The sequence below is a fragment of the Lithobates pipiens genome, unplaced genomic scaffold, assembly GCF_037356315.1.
Source record: "Lithobates pipiens isolate NorthernLeopardFrog02 unplaced genomic scaffold, aLitPip1_a1.2 Scaffold_13, whole genome shotgun sequence".
In the NCBI taxonomy this organism is placed as follows: Eukaryota; Metazoa; Chordata; class Amphibia; order Anura; family Ranidae; genus Lithobates; species Lithobates pipiens.
This window is the reverse complement of record NW_027507718.1, coordinates 200,512,313-200,529,135: the sequence shown is the minus strand read 5'-3', so window position 1 is coordinate 200,529,135 and position 16,823 is coordinate 200,512,313. Positions and strand designations below refer to the sequence as shown.

At 48.3% G+C, this 16,823-nt stretch overlaps 1 long non-coding RNA gene across 1 annotated transcript in view; it reads right to left on the bottom strand.

The window, feature by feature from the left end:
* Positions 1-11,818, bottom strand: part of LOC143974584 (uncharacterized) — a 52,495-nt gene extending 40,677 nt beyond the window's left edge. The window contains exon 1 of the long non-coding RNA XR_013272246.1: positions 11,739-11,818. This is a non-coding gene — a long non-coding RNA (uncharacterized LOC143974584). The remainder of the gene's footprint in view (positions 1-11,738) is intronic.
* Positions 11,819-16,823: the final 5,005 nt, after the last annotated feature.

The following is a 16,823-nucleotide window of genomic DNA, read 5'->3' as shown; positions in this document are numbered from 1 at the left end:
TCCACTCAATCTCCGTCGAAGGTATAATTAGAAAGAAAAGTGCATATAGCGTAATTCCGTAAAACCAATGAATGCTTTATTAGATTTAAAAACCCACAAACATTGCACTCACAAACGTAAAGAGATTCCAAGCATAAATTCAATATGCAGATTGGCAGCTAGGGTCAGGTAGAGATAGCTAGGCTAAACGATGGTCCTACCGCCCTCAGCGACAGATCACTCAGCTGATATTCCTCGGCTTAGCGCTTCTCCCCTTCTTACTCCTGTCACTCCTGCTGTGTTCAACCTCATATGGTTCCACCCTGACGCGTTTCGTCTTACTGACATCATCTGAGGACCCTCAGATGATGTCAGTAAGACGAAACGCGTCAGGGTGGAACCATATGAGGTTGAACACAGCAGGAGTGACAGGAGTAAGAAGGGGAGAAGCGCTAAGCCGAGGAATATCAGCTGAGTGATCTGTCGCTGAGGGCGGTAGGACCATCGTTTAGCCTAGCTATCTCTACCTGACCCTAGCTGCCAATCTGCATATTGAATTTATGCTTGGAATCTCTTTACGTTTGTGAGTGCAATGTTTGTGGGTTTTTAAATCTAATAAAGCATTCATTGGTTTTACGGAATTACGCTATATGCACTTTTCTTTCTAATTATACCTTCGACGGAGATTGAGTGGAGGAGTATATGAAGGAAGAAAGGAAGACGCCTGCATCTTTCGCCTATGAGGATTTCTTTATTAACTGCGAGAAACCAGCCAACGTCTGGTAAGAGTAATACCTAAGGGGGACTATCTCTTCACTGGCAACAATCTCGGGCAGTGTTTTACATGTATGCACGTGTGGAGGTGCATGTCGGGCAATAGTGCAATATAAGACTATATATAATTTCCAATGAACTATGTTGAATAATTGTGAGATCGATATCTCCGTTACCAAGCACTAATTTTCAGCTGGACATTGGTTTAAATGGACACAATATAAAACATTGAGCTTGGAAATCATTTAGCATTTTTTTGGTTTGAATATTTTGAGGAGATTTTTAAACTATGTGAATGCTTATTATTGTTACTGTCTGTATTTAGAAATAATACGCGCTGTTTTTAACTCTTTCTTGATGGATTAACTCACCTTTTGTAGGAGTTGAACCATTTTTTCAGAGTTTTCTTTATACAATAGTGATAAGGTTGTATCAGCGTATAGAACCTAATTAAAACAGCTGTGAAATAGGAACATAATTCCACATCCTCCAGAAAACGCACACATACAGTTTTAGATGTGAGCGCTTGTTAATTTTTTTACATCTAGCTAGGCGGCGCGAAGTGTAGGAAAATTGTGGTATTTGATTGTATCTCTTGGTTAAAATGAAGGAGGAGGATACCTTTGGGATGAAATGGTCTGAAGGTCTTAGGACTACCCTGTCTGGGGAGAAGTAAAAGAAGGGCTCTTTTGCCAGTAAAGCTTGTATCTCCGATCTCTTTTTGCTGACGTTATGGCAATAAGGAATGTGACTTGGAGTGTTAGGTCCCATAGGGAGATGTCTTTGATTGGAAGAAAGGTTTTTTGGACAAGGCTTCCAACACTATTGAAAGGTCCCATGCTGGAAAGGTAGGCTTCCTGGGGGGTCTTAACTTTAGGCAGGCCTTTTGGAATTGGATAACTAGAGGGTTTTGAACCCACTTAACTTCTGTCATAGCTAATAATGCTGACACTTGACTTTTAGCCCTTGTACACACGATCGGAGATTCCGACGGAATGTGTCCTATCGGATCGTTTTGTCGGATAATCCGACTGTGTGTTTTATGCATCGGACTCTTTCCGTCGGAATATCTGTCGGACCCAATTTTCCAACTTGTTGGAAATATTTTCCGCCAAACTGGTCTGATCGGACATACTCCGATCATGTGTAGAGAATTTTGATCGGACAAAGTGCCACACATGCTCAGATCAAATTCCTACACCAAAGCTATTGGCTACTAGCGTGAACGTAGTCCCGTCGTAACGAAATAACGTCATCACATTCTGAACGATCGGATTTTCCGACAACTGGGTCCGACCGTGTGTATGCAACAGTTTCGGACAAAATCCAACGGATTTGGTTGCCAGAATGTCCGACCGTGTGTACAAGGGCTTAGAGTACTTGATCCAAGGCCTTTTTCCAGGCCTGGCTGGAGGAATTCAAGGACTTGTGATATTAATGGTGAAGACGAGTCCCAAGATTGTTGTCTGATGGGATAAGCCCTGATTTCCCACCGGTAACTTTTGATATGGCTGTGTCCAGTTTTGAAGGTTAGTTCCATCGTATGTAAATTTTACACCAGTTGGTCTTTTGCCCAGGGCTTCAGCCATAATGCTCTTCTGGCTATTACTGAAGCTAACATTGCTCTTGTAGAGGATCTGATTGTATCCACTGAAGCTTCCGCAAAAAAATCTCCAGCGAGACTAAGCTCCTGAAGGGCTGTAATTACTTTGTCTTGCTCTGCCCTTTCTATAATTAGCTTCTCAATGGTGGAAAGCTGGAGATGGCTCTCCCTACTGCTGTTAGTGCCACAGCTAGTCTACAGGTGCCGCCTGCGGCCAGGTAAGCTCTCTTTAAATCAAGCTCAGTCTTTCGGTCTAACACATCCCTGAATGTTACTGCATTCTCAATGAGTAGTGTTACGTGCCTGGCCAAACGCAAGAGTGATGCGTCTACCACTGGAGGAGATACTAACGGGCTTACATTAGGCTCCTTAAGTGAGTAAAGCTAGCCTGTTATTAAGACTGGTCTTTTTCAGAAATGCCACGTACACACGATCAGACTATCCGGCAGACTTAGTCTGGCGGACAATCGGAGCAGCGGAGGACCGCTGGACTTTCCGAACACACACGAACTGATTTTTCTGGACTTTCCAAATGAACAGACTTGCCCACACATGGACTAAAGTCCGTTCATTTTGAATGTGACTTCAGGTACGATGGGACTAGAGAAAGAAGTCAATGTCGCCGCTTTCATAGGTGAGAATGATACCTTGCGAGCCCCATCGCCTGGTATGGGTTTTAAGGGTAACCCCTACGCCGAAAAATGGTGTGGGGGTCCCCCCAAACTCCATACCAGACCCTTATCCGAGCACGCAGCCCGGCCTGTCAGGAAAGGGGGTGGGGACGAGCGAGCGCCCCCCGCCCCGAACCATACCAGGCTGCATGCCCTCAACATGGGGGGTGGATAATTTTGGGGAAGGGGGCCCTATGGCCCCCCACCCCAAAGCACCTTGTCCCCATGTTGATGAGGACAAGGGCCTCTTCCCGACAACCCTGGCTGTTGGTTGTTGGGGTCTGTGGGCGGGGGGCTTATCGGAATCTGGGAGCTCCCTTTAATAAGGGAGCCTCCAGATCACTGCCCCCCACCCTGTGTGAATGAGTATGGAGTACATTGTACCGCTACCCATTCACCTGGGGGAAAAAAGTGTCAATAAAAAAAACACACAACACAGGCTTTTAAAGTAGTTTATTAGGCAGATCCGGGGGTCTTCTCGCCGGGCTCCTCTGCTATCTTCTGCTCGCGGAGGAGCCCGGTCTTCTTCTTTTCGAGAAGACCATGCCAACGCTAGAAAAAGAGCTGAAAGAAGATAGTGGAGGAGCCCGGGAGAAGAACCGGAGAGTCGAACGAAGACCCCTGAAGTCGGAAGAAGACCCCGAAGTCGGCTCCTCCGCTAGCAAAAGAGCGGCAAAAGAGCAGAAGATAGCGGTGGAGCCCGGTAAGAAGACCCCCGAAGGCAGAAGAAAACCCCCGGAGCTGCCTAATAAACTACTTTAAAAACCTGTGTTGTGTGTTTTTTTATTAACACTTTTCCCCCCAGGTGAATGGGTAGGGATACGATGTATCCCATACTCATTCACATAGGGTGGGGGGCCGGGATCTGGGGGCCCACTTATTAAAAGGGGGCTCCCGGTTTCCAATAAGCCCCCCGCCCACAGACCCCGACAACCAACGACCAGGGTTGTCGAGTAGAGGCCCTTGTCCTCATCAACATGAGGACAAGGTACTTTGGGGTGGGGGCCCCCTTCCCCAAAGCACCCACCCCCCATGTTGAGGGCATGCAGCCTGGTACGGTTCAGGAGGGGGGGCTCGCTCGTCCCCACCCCCTTTCCTAGCCGGCCTGTGTGCATGGATAAGGGTCTGGTATGGACTTTGGGGGGACCCCTGGCCGTTTTTTCGGCATAGGGGCTTCCCTTTAAAATCCATACCAGCCGGCGGGGCTAAGGTGTCAATCTCGCGATGGAGGCGGCGAGATTGACTTTATTCTCTAGTCCCATCATACCTGAAGTCACGTTCAAAATGAATGGATTTTAGTCCGTGTGTGGGCAAGTCCGTTCATTTGGAAAGTCCGGCAGACTAGCACACAGACCGAGTCCGGCGGACAATTTTGAATCAAGTCTTCTTTGAAAAGTCCCCCAGACTTTTGGGAAGAAAAAGTCGGCCGGAGCCCACACACGGTCGAATTGTCCAGTGGACTCAGCATTAGTGACAGGCTCTCTTTTCTTCACTACTTACTAATCCGCCACCCCCTTACCTATTAGGCTGTGGATGGTCTGCTAGGGCAGCTGTCCCCATGAATAATGATAGAAAATTCCACCTGAAAACAGATGGATGAAGTGGTTACATGCAGATAGAAGTAGCAGGAAAGTTGTCACGTACCTTTAAGCAGAGCCCGGAGTGCAGGGAGTGGCCTCTCGTAGACCTCTGACTCGAGAGACCCTGGTAGTGGTGACAGGGGCTCAGGAGCACAGAGGGGCACAAGTGCCTGACTGGATAGCAGGTGGTAGTGGCAGAAGACTGTTGAAGGAGGACAGCCAGATATTGCGGAGGACTGGGAGGTGTCCTGTAGTACAACAGCAAGCAACTTACAGTTGACGGATGGTGTAACAGTCCAGGTCAGGCACAGGCGGGCAGATCAGGTACAGAAACGGAATCCAGAAGAGTAGTCGGGTACAAGCCAAAGTCGGGGGGCAGGCAGCAAACAGCAGAGTCGGGAACAAGCCGGGTTCGATACGGATCAGGGTACAGGTACAGATACAGGTACAGGTTCAGGTTCAGATTCAAATACGGATCACCAGGACGCACAGGAACGCTGTTGATCAGGCAGCAAGGCAGTGAGGCATGGATCCAGTTTAAATAGCGCTATTGGCGCCAATTTGCGTCAAACGGCCGCGCGCGCACCCGCGCGCGCACCCGCGCGCACCGCCGATCGCGGTAACGCTCCTGGAACTGGGCAAGAGATCTTCTGCGACTTTCGCCGCTCGGACGTCCGTGAGGAGGATCTTCCTGACATTGCCCCCCCCCAATGGGCAGCCTCCGGATGCCCAACTGGGACATCTTACCTGGGTGAGATCTTTTAAATGCCAGAACCAACCTCTTGGCGTGGATGCCAGTCTCTGGTTCCCAGGAGTTCTCTTCTGGACCATACCCCTTCCACTTCACCAGATACTGTACCTGGTTGCGTCTCTTTCTGCAATCCAAAATTGCTTCTACTTCAAACTCCTCTTCACCATTAATAAGCACAGGTTCAGGAGGGCCCACGTTCCGATCGGTGAAGGGATCCTGGATTGAAGGTCTTAAAAGGGACACATGAAACACCGGGTGAATACGCATCGATTCTGGTAATTTCAGCTCATAAGCCACATTGTTAATTTTCCTGGAAATTGGGAAAGGACCCACAAATTTTGGGCCCAGTTTTCTAGATGGGCATGTTAATTTTAGATTCAGAGTAGATAACCAAACCAAATCTCCGGGTTTTAGGTCGAGCTCCCCTCTCCTCTTTCTGTCAAAAACTGCTTTGTTGCGTTCTTGAGTTCTTGCCATCGTTTCTTGAAGCAATTTGTTATTGGTGCAGAAAAAGTCCAAAGTTTCTTGAACTGCTGGAACCGTGCATTCTGGGATATTGGCTGACAGGAACTGAGGGTGAAAACCATAGTTCGCAAAGAAGGGAGATTGATTAGTTGCAGAATGAACAGAGTTATTGTAGGAAAACTCGGCAAGTGGTAAAAGGGATACCCAATCGTTTTGCGAAAAAGAAGAATAACACCGCAAATATTGCTCAAGGGTCTGGTTCGTTCGTTCGGTCTGGCCGTTGGTCTGGGGATGATAGGCAGACGAGAATGAAAGACCAATTTTCAAGGACTTACATAAAGCTCTCCAAAATTTTGATGTAAATTGTACCCCTCGGTCGGAAACAATGTTCGCAGGTATACCGTGGAGTCTTACAATCTCCTTAATGAAGATCCTTGCGGTCTCAGGGGTAGAGGGTGTACCCTTCATGGGCAGAAAGTGAGCCATTTTGGACAATCTGTCGACCACCACAAGGATAGTGGTGAAGCCTTCTGACGGTGGTAATTCTACAATAAAGTCTATGGAAATCATTTTCCAAGGCCTTTCCGGGATGGGGAGTGGTTTCAGCAATCCCCAGGCTTTGGTCTTGCTACTCTTGTTCTGGGTACAGGTAATGCAAGATTCAACATAAAGTTTACAGTCTCTTAGCAGCTGAGGCCACCAGAAGGTGCGTTGGAGAAGTTCGGCGGTCTTGTGTACCCCAAAATGACCGGCCAATTTGTGGTCGTGGCAAGACTTGAGAACAGCAACCCGTAGTTGTTGGGGCACGTAGATCTTGTTTTCATGCCATAACAAGTTATTGCTAGAGAGTAAAGTGGTGTTTGAGGGATGTGGAGCTGAAGATGAAGCCTGCTTAAGTTGGGATAGAAGATCTTCCTGGAGCATAAGGAAATTTCCGGGCGCAAGGATGGTGTCTGTGGGTTGAGGAACTTCAGGTTCGCTGAACATCCGGGATAGCGCGTCGGGTTTGGTGTTCTTTGATCCGGGCCTATAGGTTATGTGGAAGGAAAATCTTGTAAAGAACAGTGCCCATCTGGCCTGACGCGGCTTCAGCCTCTTAGCAGTCTTTAAATACTCTAAGTTCTTGTGGTCGGTGTATACCAGAATGGGATGGGCTGCTCCCTCCAGGAGATAGCGCCATTCCTCAAGTGCGGCTTTGATAGCGAGTAACTCCCTGTCCCCGACATCATAATTCTTTTCCGCTTCAGACAATTTACGTGAGAAAAACGTCACTGGGTGCAATAAAGCCTTTGGGCCCTGTCTCTGAGAAAGGACTGCTCCCACTGCAACTTCGGATGCATCCACCTCAAGGATGTAGGGTAGCGCAGAATTAGGATGCTTCAGGACAGATGCTGACACAAACTGTTCTTTAAGGGAAGAAAATGCGGCCTGTGCCTCCGGAGTCCACTGGAACTTGATACCTTGTCTCGTTAATCTGGTGATTGGAGCGATGATTGTAGAAAATCCCTTGATGAATTTTCGATAAAAATTCGCAAACCCCACAAAGCGTTGAATTCCTCTTTTATCAGTAGGGGCTGGCCAGTCCAGGATGGCCGAAACTTTTTGCGGATCCATCTTGATTCCATTCACCGAAATAATCAGCCCCAAAAACTGAATGCTGCGACGTTCAAACTCGCACTTCTCAGGTTTTGCGTACAAGCCGTGTTGGCGAAGCCGAGTGAGAACCTTCTTAACGTGCTCCCTGTGAGCTGGTAGAGAGGGGGAGAAAATTAAGATGTCGTCCAGATATACTAAAACAAACAGGTCGAGAAAATTTCTAAAGATATCATTCACAAAATGCTGGAAAGTCGCAGGAGCGTTACATAGCCCAAAGGGCATTACGAGATATTTAAAATGTCCGAAGCGGGTGCGGAAGGCAGTCTTCCATTCGTCCCCGCTTCGGATACGGACCAAATTATAGGCTCCGCGAAGATCCAATTTTGTGAAGATACTAGCTGATCCAAGGCGCTGGAATAATTCGGGTACCAAAGGCAGTGGGTACCGGTTCTTGACTGTAACTTTATTTAAGTCCCGGTAGTCAACACAAGGGCGGAGAGAATGGTCCTTCTTTTCTACAAAAAAGATTCCTGCCCCAGCTGGGGACGTAGAAGGACGTATGAACCCCTTTTTCAGATTGTCATCAATGTAAGTCCTGAGAGTCTCCAATTCCACTTCTGTTAAGGGAAATATTCTCCCGAAAGGGATTTCGGCTCCGGGAAGGATCTCAATTGGGCAATCGTAGGGTCTATGAGGGGGAAGTGTTTCTGCCCCTTTCTTGCTGAACACGTCCAGGAAGTCATGGTAGGTCTCAGGAACGTGCTGGCGAGTCTCAACATCGGTCTCCATACACATTAAATGGGGTGAAACCTTAGTTGATTCTTGAAAGCAGTGTTGACGACAATAGGGGGAGAAAAAGAAAATGTTTCCGGTGGACCAGTCTATTTGCGGGTTGTGTGCCCGAAGCCAGGGCATACCCAGTATGATAGGGAAAAGGGGAGATTCAATAATGTCCAGGCAGAGTTGTTCCTGATGGTTACCGGAAATAGTAGCAGTCAAAGGACATGTCTCTTGTGTCACTGGTCCTGATTTGATAGCTGACCCATCAGCAAGGTGTACAGACAACCCTTTCGCCCTGGGCCGTAAGGGCACTTGGAACTTTTGGGCAAACGATAAGTCCATAAATCCACTGCACGCTCCAGAATCAACTATTGCGGGGACTTGAATGTTCCCTCCGGGTAGCTGAAGAGAGACGGGAACAGCCAGGTGAGTAGCATTACTAGGCACAGCAGGTAAAACAGGAGAAGATACAGAAGAATGCTTACGGAATTTGGCAGGACAGGATCTCACGTAATGTCCGGGTTCTCCACAGTAAAGACACAGATTGTTGAGCTGCCGGCGTTGTCGTTCCTCGGTGGTGAGCGTTGGTCTAAGTAAGCCCAGTTGCATGGGTTCAGGCGTGTCAGCAGCAGGATGTGCAGGGGGATTAGGTACACGGGGTAACATCCAGACTGGTCGGGATGGCCCGGCAGTGCGTTCTGTTCTCCGTTCTCTCAAGCGTCTGTCTATCTGGATGGAGAGGTTGATAAGGGCTTCAAGAGTTGCTGGAACACCCACCCGGGCCAATTCATCCTTTAGAGGTTCAGAGAGTCCCATGCGAAACTGGTATCGCAGAGCGGCATCGTTCCAGGTAGTATCGGAACTCCAGCGCCGAAATTCAGACGCATAGTCCTCTGCCGCTCTGCGGCCTTGCTGAAGAGAATATAAAGCTGCTTCCGCTGTGGCCGCCTGTTGAGGATCCTCATAGAGCAAACCCATGGCTTGAAAAAATGTATTCAGATTATTAAGGCAGGCTTCCTTTTGCTCCAAAAGGCGGTGGGCCCAAGCCTGGGGCTCACCCAGTAGAAGGGAGATAACAAAACCCACCTTAGTGGATTCTAGAGAGAAAGTTCTGGGATGAAGTGCAAAAAACAATTCACAGGCATTGCGAAAAGCTCTATACTTGCTGCGATTTCCCGAAAACCTCTCCGGAGTTGGGACCTTGGGTTCAGGGGGTAACATAACCACTGATGGCGCAGAAGAAGTTCCCGACACGGTAGGGCCTGTGGTAGATAAGACCTGGACACGCTCTTCCAATCGAGAATAGCCTTCTTGTAGAGATTTAACAGCCTGGGTAAGTCCAGCAAGATGACGGCATAAATCATCCATGGCCGAATCTCCCTGCGTGGGCTCAGACATGGCTGCCTGATACTGTCACGTACCTTTAAGCAGAGCCCGGAGTGCAGGGAGTGGCCTCTCGTAGACCTCTGACTCGAGAGACCCTGGTAGTGGTGACAGGGGCTCAGGAGCACAGAGGGGCACAAGTGCCTGACTGGATAGCAGGTGGTAGTGGCAGAAGACTGTTGAAGGAGGACAGCCAGATATTGCGGAGGACTGGGAGGTGTCCTGTAGTACAACAGCAAGCAACTTACAGTTGACGGATGGTGTAACAGTCCAGGTCAGGCACAGGCGGGCAGATCAGGTACAGAAACGGAATCCAGAAGAGTAGTCGGGTACAAGCCAAAGTCGGGGGGCAGGCAGCAAACAGCAGAGTCGGGAACAAGCCGGGTTCGATACGGATCAGGGTACAGGTACAGATACAGGTACAGGTTCAGGTTCAGATTCAAATACGGATCACCAGGACGCACAGGAACGCTGTTGATCAGGCAGCAAGGCAGTGAGGCATGGATCCAGTTTAAATAGCGCTATTGGCGCCAATTTGCGTCAAACGGCCGCGCGCGCACCCGCGTGCGCGCTCCCGCGCGCACGCGCACCGCCGATCGCGGTAACGCTCCTGGAACTGGGCAAGAGATCTTCTGCGACTTTCGCCGCTCGGACGTCCGTGAGGAGGATCTTCCTGACAAAAGTACCCAAGAGAATCACCACAGAGTTCTGCTTACCTAGTGGAGAGAGATATAATCTGGTGCAGGTAGATGATGGCTACTAGCAGGGAATAGTGCAGGATCGGGTGCAGATGTATGTACTGCTGACAGAATAAGTGAATGTGGAGCTTTTTTAAATCTGCCGCCGTTGCGGAGGGGATAACGTCACTTGCGTGGTGAGTAAACTGGCGCCATCTTGGAGATTGGAACAACAGGTATTGGGCCATGACACTGCCATCCACACATGCACGGAAGCACCTGAACGCCATTGCTGGAGACAACTAAGTGTTGTGGGGCTACAGGGCTCAGACGACCCATTAAGAGAAGGAAAGTGCACAGAAATGAAACTGCAGGCTGCTGCATACAAATAAGCTTTAAGGCTTGTGAAACGCCAGGCAACATACCACTGAGACCACCAGAGTGGGGTTCCTTCCCTCTATCTCATTTATAGGATGTACAGGTAAGGAATTTTTAAAATCACTGCTCCCGAAAAAAACTGCAGTTTTAAAAACTTTTTTTTGCATTGATATATGTCCCCTAAGGCATATATGCCTTTAAAATTAGCACTTTTGATTTTTCATGTTCGTGTCCCATGACGGTTTTCATCCAAATTTTTTGCCTGTTCACATGTTCTGGTGCGAACAGAACCAGGGGGTGTTCGGCTCATTCTTAGTAAACAGAATCTAATATGGTGTGTACAGTTTCTAATACAGTGCAGGCAGTGTACATGTCCAGGCCTTGCCCCCTGTACTCCGGAGTCTATGGGTAGCTATCCTGGCAGATAACCTTTTTCTGCGCACACAATAATTGACTGCTGTTTCTTGTCTATGTTTTTTATTGGCAGGTTGCAGATTTTAATATACACGTGAATGGCACATGTGATATGCGGTAAAACTGAAAACAACAAGAATAATAAAACATTACCATACAATAGTAAACATCATATAAAATAATAACTAAAATGGCTAAAGCCCCGTACACACGAGCGGACTTTTCAACATCCAAAGTCTGACGGAATGATTCCGCCAGACTTTTCGATCGTGTGTGGGCTGCAACGGACTTTTGATTCGCAAAAGTCTGACAGACTTTAGAAAATGGAACATGCTTCAAATTTTTCCAACGGAACTCCGCCGGACCCAGTTCCTACCGAAAAATTTGCTCGTGTGTATGCTATTCCGACGGACTAAAACCGACGCTAGGGCAGCTATTGGCTACTGGCTATCAACTTCCTTATTCGAGTCCAGTCGTACGTCATCACGTTCAAATCCGTCGGAGTTTGGTGTGATTGTGTGTGGCCAAGTCCGCTCATTCGAAAAGTCCATCAGAACTCTGTCGGAACTCCGGCAGAACTCCGGCAGAACTCCTTCGGAAGTCTGTAGGACATAAGTCTGGTCGTGTGTACGCGGCATTACTCCTTTCCCTGATAGCCTGTGGAGGAGGGAAATTAATATTGCTTACCTCCGCCATGGATGGGGAGAGATAGCATCTAGTCTCCTGCCATATGATTGAATATGTTCATCCCTGTGGCTGTATCACTTCCTGACTAAAGAGGAAATTATGATTTTACATCACTTCCTAAGTGGCTGGATAATTTCCCTCATAAACTATATTAATGTTTGGCCAGTAGGTGGCACAAGCGTAACAGCTAACCTAGAACAAACATAATTTATAGCTTAATAATGCAACAACACAATATACAAATTAAATGACAAGGTGAATTCCCTTTTCTGAACCTTAGGAGAGAGAAAGGTATCCTGGAGACATAACAGTACACAGTATCTAATACAGTGTGCACAGTTTCTACTACTTTTCTGGTGGTGTACACAGTATCTAATACAGTGTGTACAGTTTCTAATACTTTTCTGGTAGAGAAACAGTATCTAATACAGTGTATACACTTCAGGCAGTGTACACAGTATCTAATACAGTGTGCACAGTTTCTAATATACTTCTGGGGGTGTACACATTATCTAATACAATGTGTACATTTTCTAATAAAGTGCAGGCGGTGTACACAGTAATACAGTGTGTACAGTTTCTACTACATTTCTGGTGGTGTACACAGTATACACTACAGTGCAGCTATTGTACAGTTTTTAATACAGTGCAGGCAGTGTACACAGTATCTAAATAAAGCGCAAATTGTCTCACACCAAACTTCTACAAACAGGAGATAAGCAGAAGGAGCCCAAAGGGTAGCGCACTGGGTATTAAACTTCCTTTTTCTAGTCCCACCGTACATGCTGTATATCACCGCGTTCTTGACGAGATTTTCTTCACGATTTTGGTGTGATCGTGTGTATGCAAGACAGTTTCAGCGGAACTCTGTCAGAAAAACCTTCAGAGTTTATTCCGATGGGAAATCCGGTCAAGGCCTCCTGAAGATGTTTCATCCTCTGCTTCCTCTGCGAAGGCAGGATGAGTTCTGCAACTTTACCCTTGTAACGTGTATCAAGAAGGGTTGCCAGCCAGTAATGATCCCTCTCCTTGATACCACGAATCCTAGGGTCCTTTCCCAGGCTTTGCAGAATCACGGAGGCCATGCAGCATAAGTTTGTATCGTTCTTCACAGGCCTTGCTGCTCTTCAGTGCATTCTGTTAAGTTCGTTCTGACCAGCCGACCGTCTTGAAACCATGGTGCGGGTAAGTACTCGTAGAGTTCGTGCTGTGTGGGGGCTTGGTGTTGGGGTTCATACTTTGACCCAAACCCAGTCCATGAACAGGGTGAGGAGGAGTTCATGGACCAAGAATTGGTTACTCCAGCATGACAAATTCTCGCACATGCCTTTGCCTCTTGAGATCTAGGAGAACAATCCTGATGATTTTAGGAATTATCTCAGGGTGATGGACCCCGTTTTTCACCATCTGTCAGCTTTGCTCACCCCTTATATATCAGCAGGCAGGATATCTGCATGAGGCAAGCCATCACTCCAGAGCAGAGGCTAGTCATCACTTTGCGGTACTTGGCGACTGGGAGTAAAACTGGGAATAAAAACCAGCCCTGGAAATAATTTCATACCAGCCTCATAGCGTTTTTATACCAGCCCAACCACATAACATTATCATTTTCTTGTACACAAAAGGGAAAACCATGCATTTTAAAGCACATTTGAAGAGTGTATTATATATAGATAAGAGAGACATGGAATATACAAACAGCCACAATTTTTCACTGGCAAAAATCATGGCAAAAATCATGACATTTTTTACTGACACAAAAAAAAAGTCAAAAGTTAAAAAAAAGTGCCTAAAATGGCAGTTTTCAGTGCAAATATCAATATTTAAAGTGGTTGTAAACCCTTACAAACCACTTTGACCTACAGGTAAGCCTAGATTAAGGCTTACCTGTAGGTCCAAGAAATATCTCCTAAACCTATACGATTTAGGAGATATTTACCTGAAGACAGCCACCGCTGTCTACGGCGCATGCCATGCCATTATGCTTTACCTTTGCAGGGAATCAAAGAGGAAGTAAACCCATGAGGGTTTACTTCCTCTTTAAGCTATAAACATGTAGCTAAAGCTATTAACAATGCGTTTAAGTTAAATAAAAGTCAAAAACCATATTTCTTCATTTTCATGAAGGTCAGATTAATATAACCCAGCACAGAGTTCCCTCATATATCAGAAGGATTCCTCCTTACAGTGCAAGGGGGAACTTTGACATAAAGGGGAACATTGCAGATCATGATCTTAGCGGGAACTCTTTTATAAAAGGGGGACACTGGTGACCAGAGACCCCACTTATATGAGTCCACTGCATTCCCCTTTACATCAGAGTTCAAACTTACATTAGGGTCTGCAGCATGGCCCTTTACATCAGAGTTCCCCCTTGCGCTGTAAGGTGGAATCCTGCAGATTATGATGTAAAGGGGAACTCTGGGAATGTGGGGAAGACTCTGGTGACCAGAGACCACCTCCCGCAGAAAGAAAACACTAAGGTAAAGGGGTTTACTGATATAAGGTGGAAACTTTTATATCAGTGCCCCCTTACAATATTGTATTGACCCCCCCCCCCCCCCACACTGGCCTGGTGGCGCTTTCACTGACCTCCACTTAAGTATACTTTGCAGGGCTCAGTCAGTCGGCTCCAGCTCGGTTGCTCTGATTTTATCCCATAGTTTCCTCTCCACAGTCCACACATATCTGATTTCTCCCATGACCCCCATCCCTGCGGCACTCCCAATCTTGACTCTTCTCCAGACTGCAGATGTGATATAAGACAAGAGATGGTCAGAGGCTGCGGATGGTACAGGAGAGGTCAGAGGCTGCAGATGGTATAGGGGAGGTCAGAGGCTGCGGATGGTACAAGGGAGGTCAGAGGCTGCAGATGGTACAAGGGAGGTCAGACACTGCAGATAGAACAGGGGAGGTCAGAGGCTGAGGAGGGGACGTCAGGGGAGGTCAGAGGCTGCGGAGGGGACAACAGGGGAGGTCAGAGGCTGCGGAGGGGACGACAGGGGAGGTCAGAGGCTGCGGAGGGGACGACAGGGGAGGTCAGAGGCTGCGGAGGGGATGACAGGGGAGGTCAGAGACTGCGGAGGGGACAACAGGGGAGGTCAGAGGCTGCGGAGGGTACAACAGGGGAGGTCAGAGGCTGCGGAGAGGACGACAGGAGAGGTCAGAGGCTGCAGAGGGGATGATAGGAGAGGTCAGAGGCTGCGGAGGGGACAACAGGGGAGGTCAGAGGCTGTGGGGGGGATGAAAAGGAGCTCAGAGGCTGTGGGGTGAGGGGACAGGAGGTCAGAGGCTGCGGAGGGGACGACAGGGGAGGTCAGAGGCTGCGGAGGGGATGACAGGGGAGGTCAGAGACTGCGGAGGGGACAACAGGGGAGGTCAGAGGCTGCGGAGGGTACAACAGGGGAGGTCAGAGGCTGCGGAGGGGACGACAGGAGAGGTCAGAGGCTGCAGAGGGGATGACAGGAGAGGTCAGAGGCTGCGGAGGGGACGACAGGGGAGGTCAGAGGCTGTGGGGGGGATGAAAAGGAGCTCAGAGGCTGTGGGGTGAGGGGACAGGAGGTCAGAGGCTGCGGGGATGGGGAGACAGGAGGTCAGAGGCTGCGGGGGTGGGGAGACAGGAGGTCAGAGGCTGCGGGGGTGGGGAGACAGGAGGTCAGAGGCTGCGGGGGTGGGGAGACAGGAGGTCAGAGGCTGCTGGGGTGGGGAGACAGGAGGTCAGAGGCTGTGGGGGGGGCAGACAGGAGGTCAGAGGCTGTGGGGGGGCAGACACGAGGTCAGAGGCTGTGGGGGACGTAGGAAGAGGCACACACCACCAGACGAGACCTCACTGAGCACTGTAACTGCTTTACTTTTAAAAATGGCTCTGCTCAGTGCCATCGTGTCACTGCACACATGCCCGCTTTTGTCAAAATTTGCTGAGCGTGTACGGGCTTTCCCGAGCATGTCTAGCTGCGGAACAGCACTGGCGCCTACGCAGTTGCATGTCCCCGCAGCCCTATTTTTTCAGGCACCGCTGCCCTCACAGCGATCCCAGGGGCAGCCAGGCAGCCAGGACCAGGACCTCAAGTTCTCTACAAGCATCTCCCTGCAGGCTCTGGGGATCATTATTCCAGAGACCTGTTCTGCCATCATTCAGATCCTGCAGAAGGACTAAATTAAGGCAAGTTTTCTCCTTTAACATCACATTCTATGTATTTAAAGTGGTTGTAAACCCTTACAAACCACTTTGACCTACAGGTAAGCCTAGATTAAGGCTTACCTGTAGGTCCAAGAAATATCTCCTAAACCTACATGGTTTAGGAGATATTTGCCAAAATACAGGCACAGCGGTATGCCACGAGTGGTGGCTCCCGTGCGCACGCGAGGGAGTGATGTTATCGCGGCTCCGTCAAATGACAGCGCCGGAGCAGCAAGATCCACCAAGAAGATGGAGGCTCCGTACACAAGGGGACAGCGGTGACTTCGCTGGCTCCTGTGTCAGGTAAGTGACACATAATGGACTACTATGCGATGCATAGTAGTCCATTATGCTTTACCTTTGCAGGGAATCAAAGAGGAAGTAAACCCATCAGGGTTTACTTCCTCTTTAAGGTTTGCTAATGTATTAGATTTATTTCATCATTCCCTAATTACCATGATTGGAATATGCTGTGAATGCCCCCTTTATCCTCATGCATGCTGGAAGCTTTTGTTGCTCCTTTTTCGGCCTACATGCATATTTGCCTTTGCTGACCTCCCCAGCATGCTATCCTGGGCCCATATTCACCTATAGCCTATACCCTTAACAGTGTATATTGTCAGCTCCATTGTACTGCTTTCCCTGAAACACCCCCTAAAATGTGACAAATCTTATATGTGTCCTTAAATTCAGGCAGAGTGCTGGAGGCTTTTTTTTGGCTCCCAAAGTCACCTCAAACCCCCCCCCCCCCCCATACAATTTTATCAATGGGCCATCAGAGGGGGTGAGGAATCTTATAAGTGGGCCTTATATTTTTTTTGTCTTTAAATACTCCTTAAAATAAATGTTGTACTGATGTTGTGCAAAAATGTTTTTTGTGTAATCTGTTTGCAATGTTATGTGCA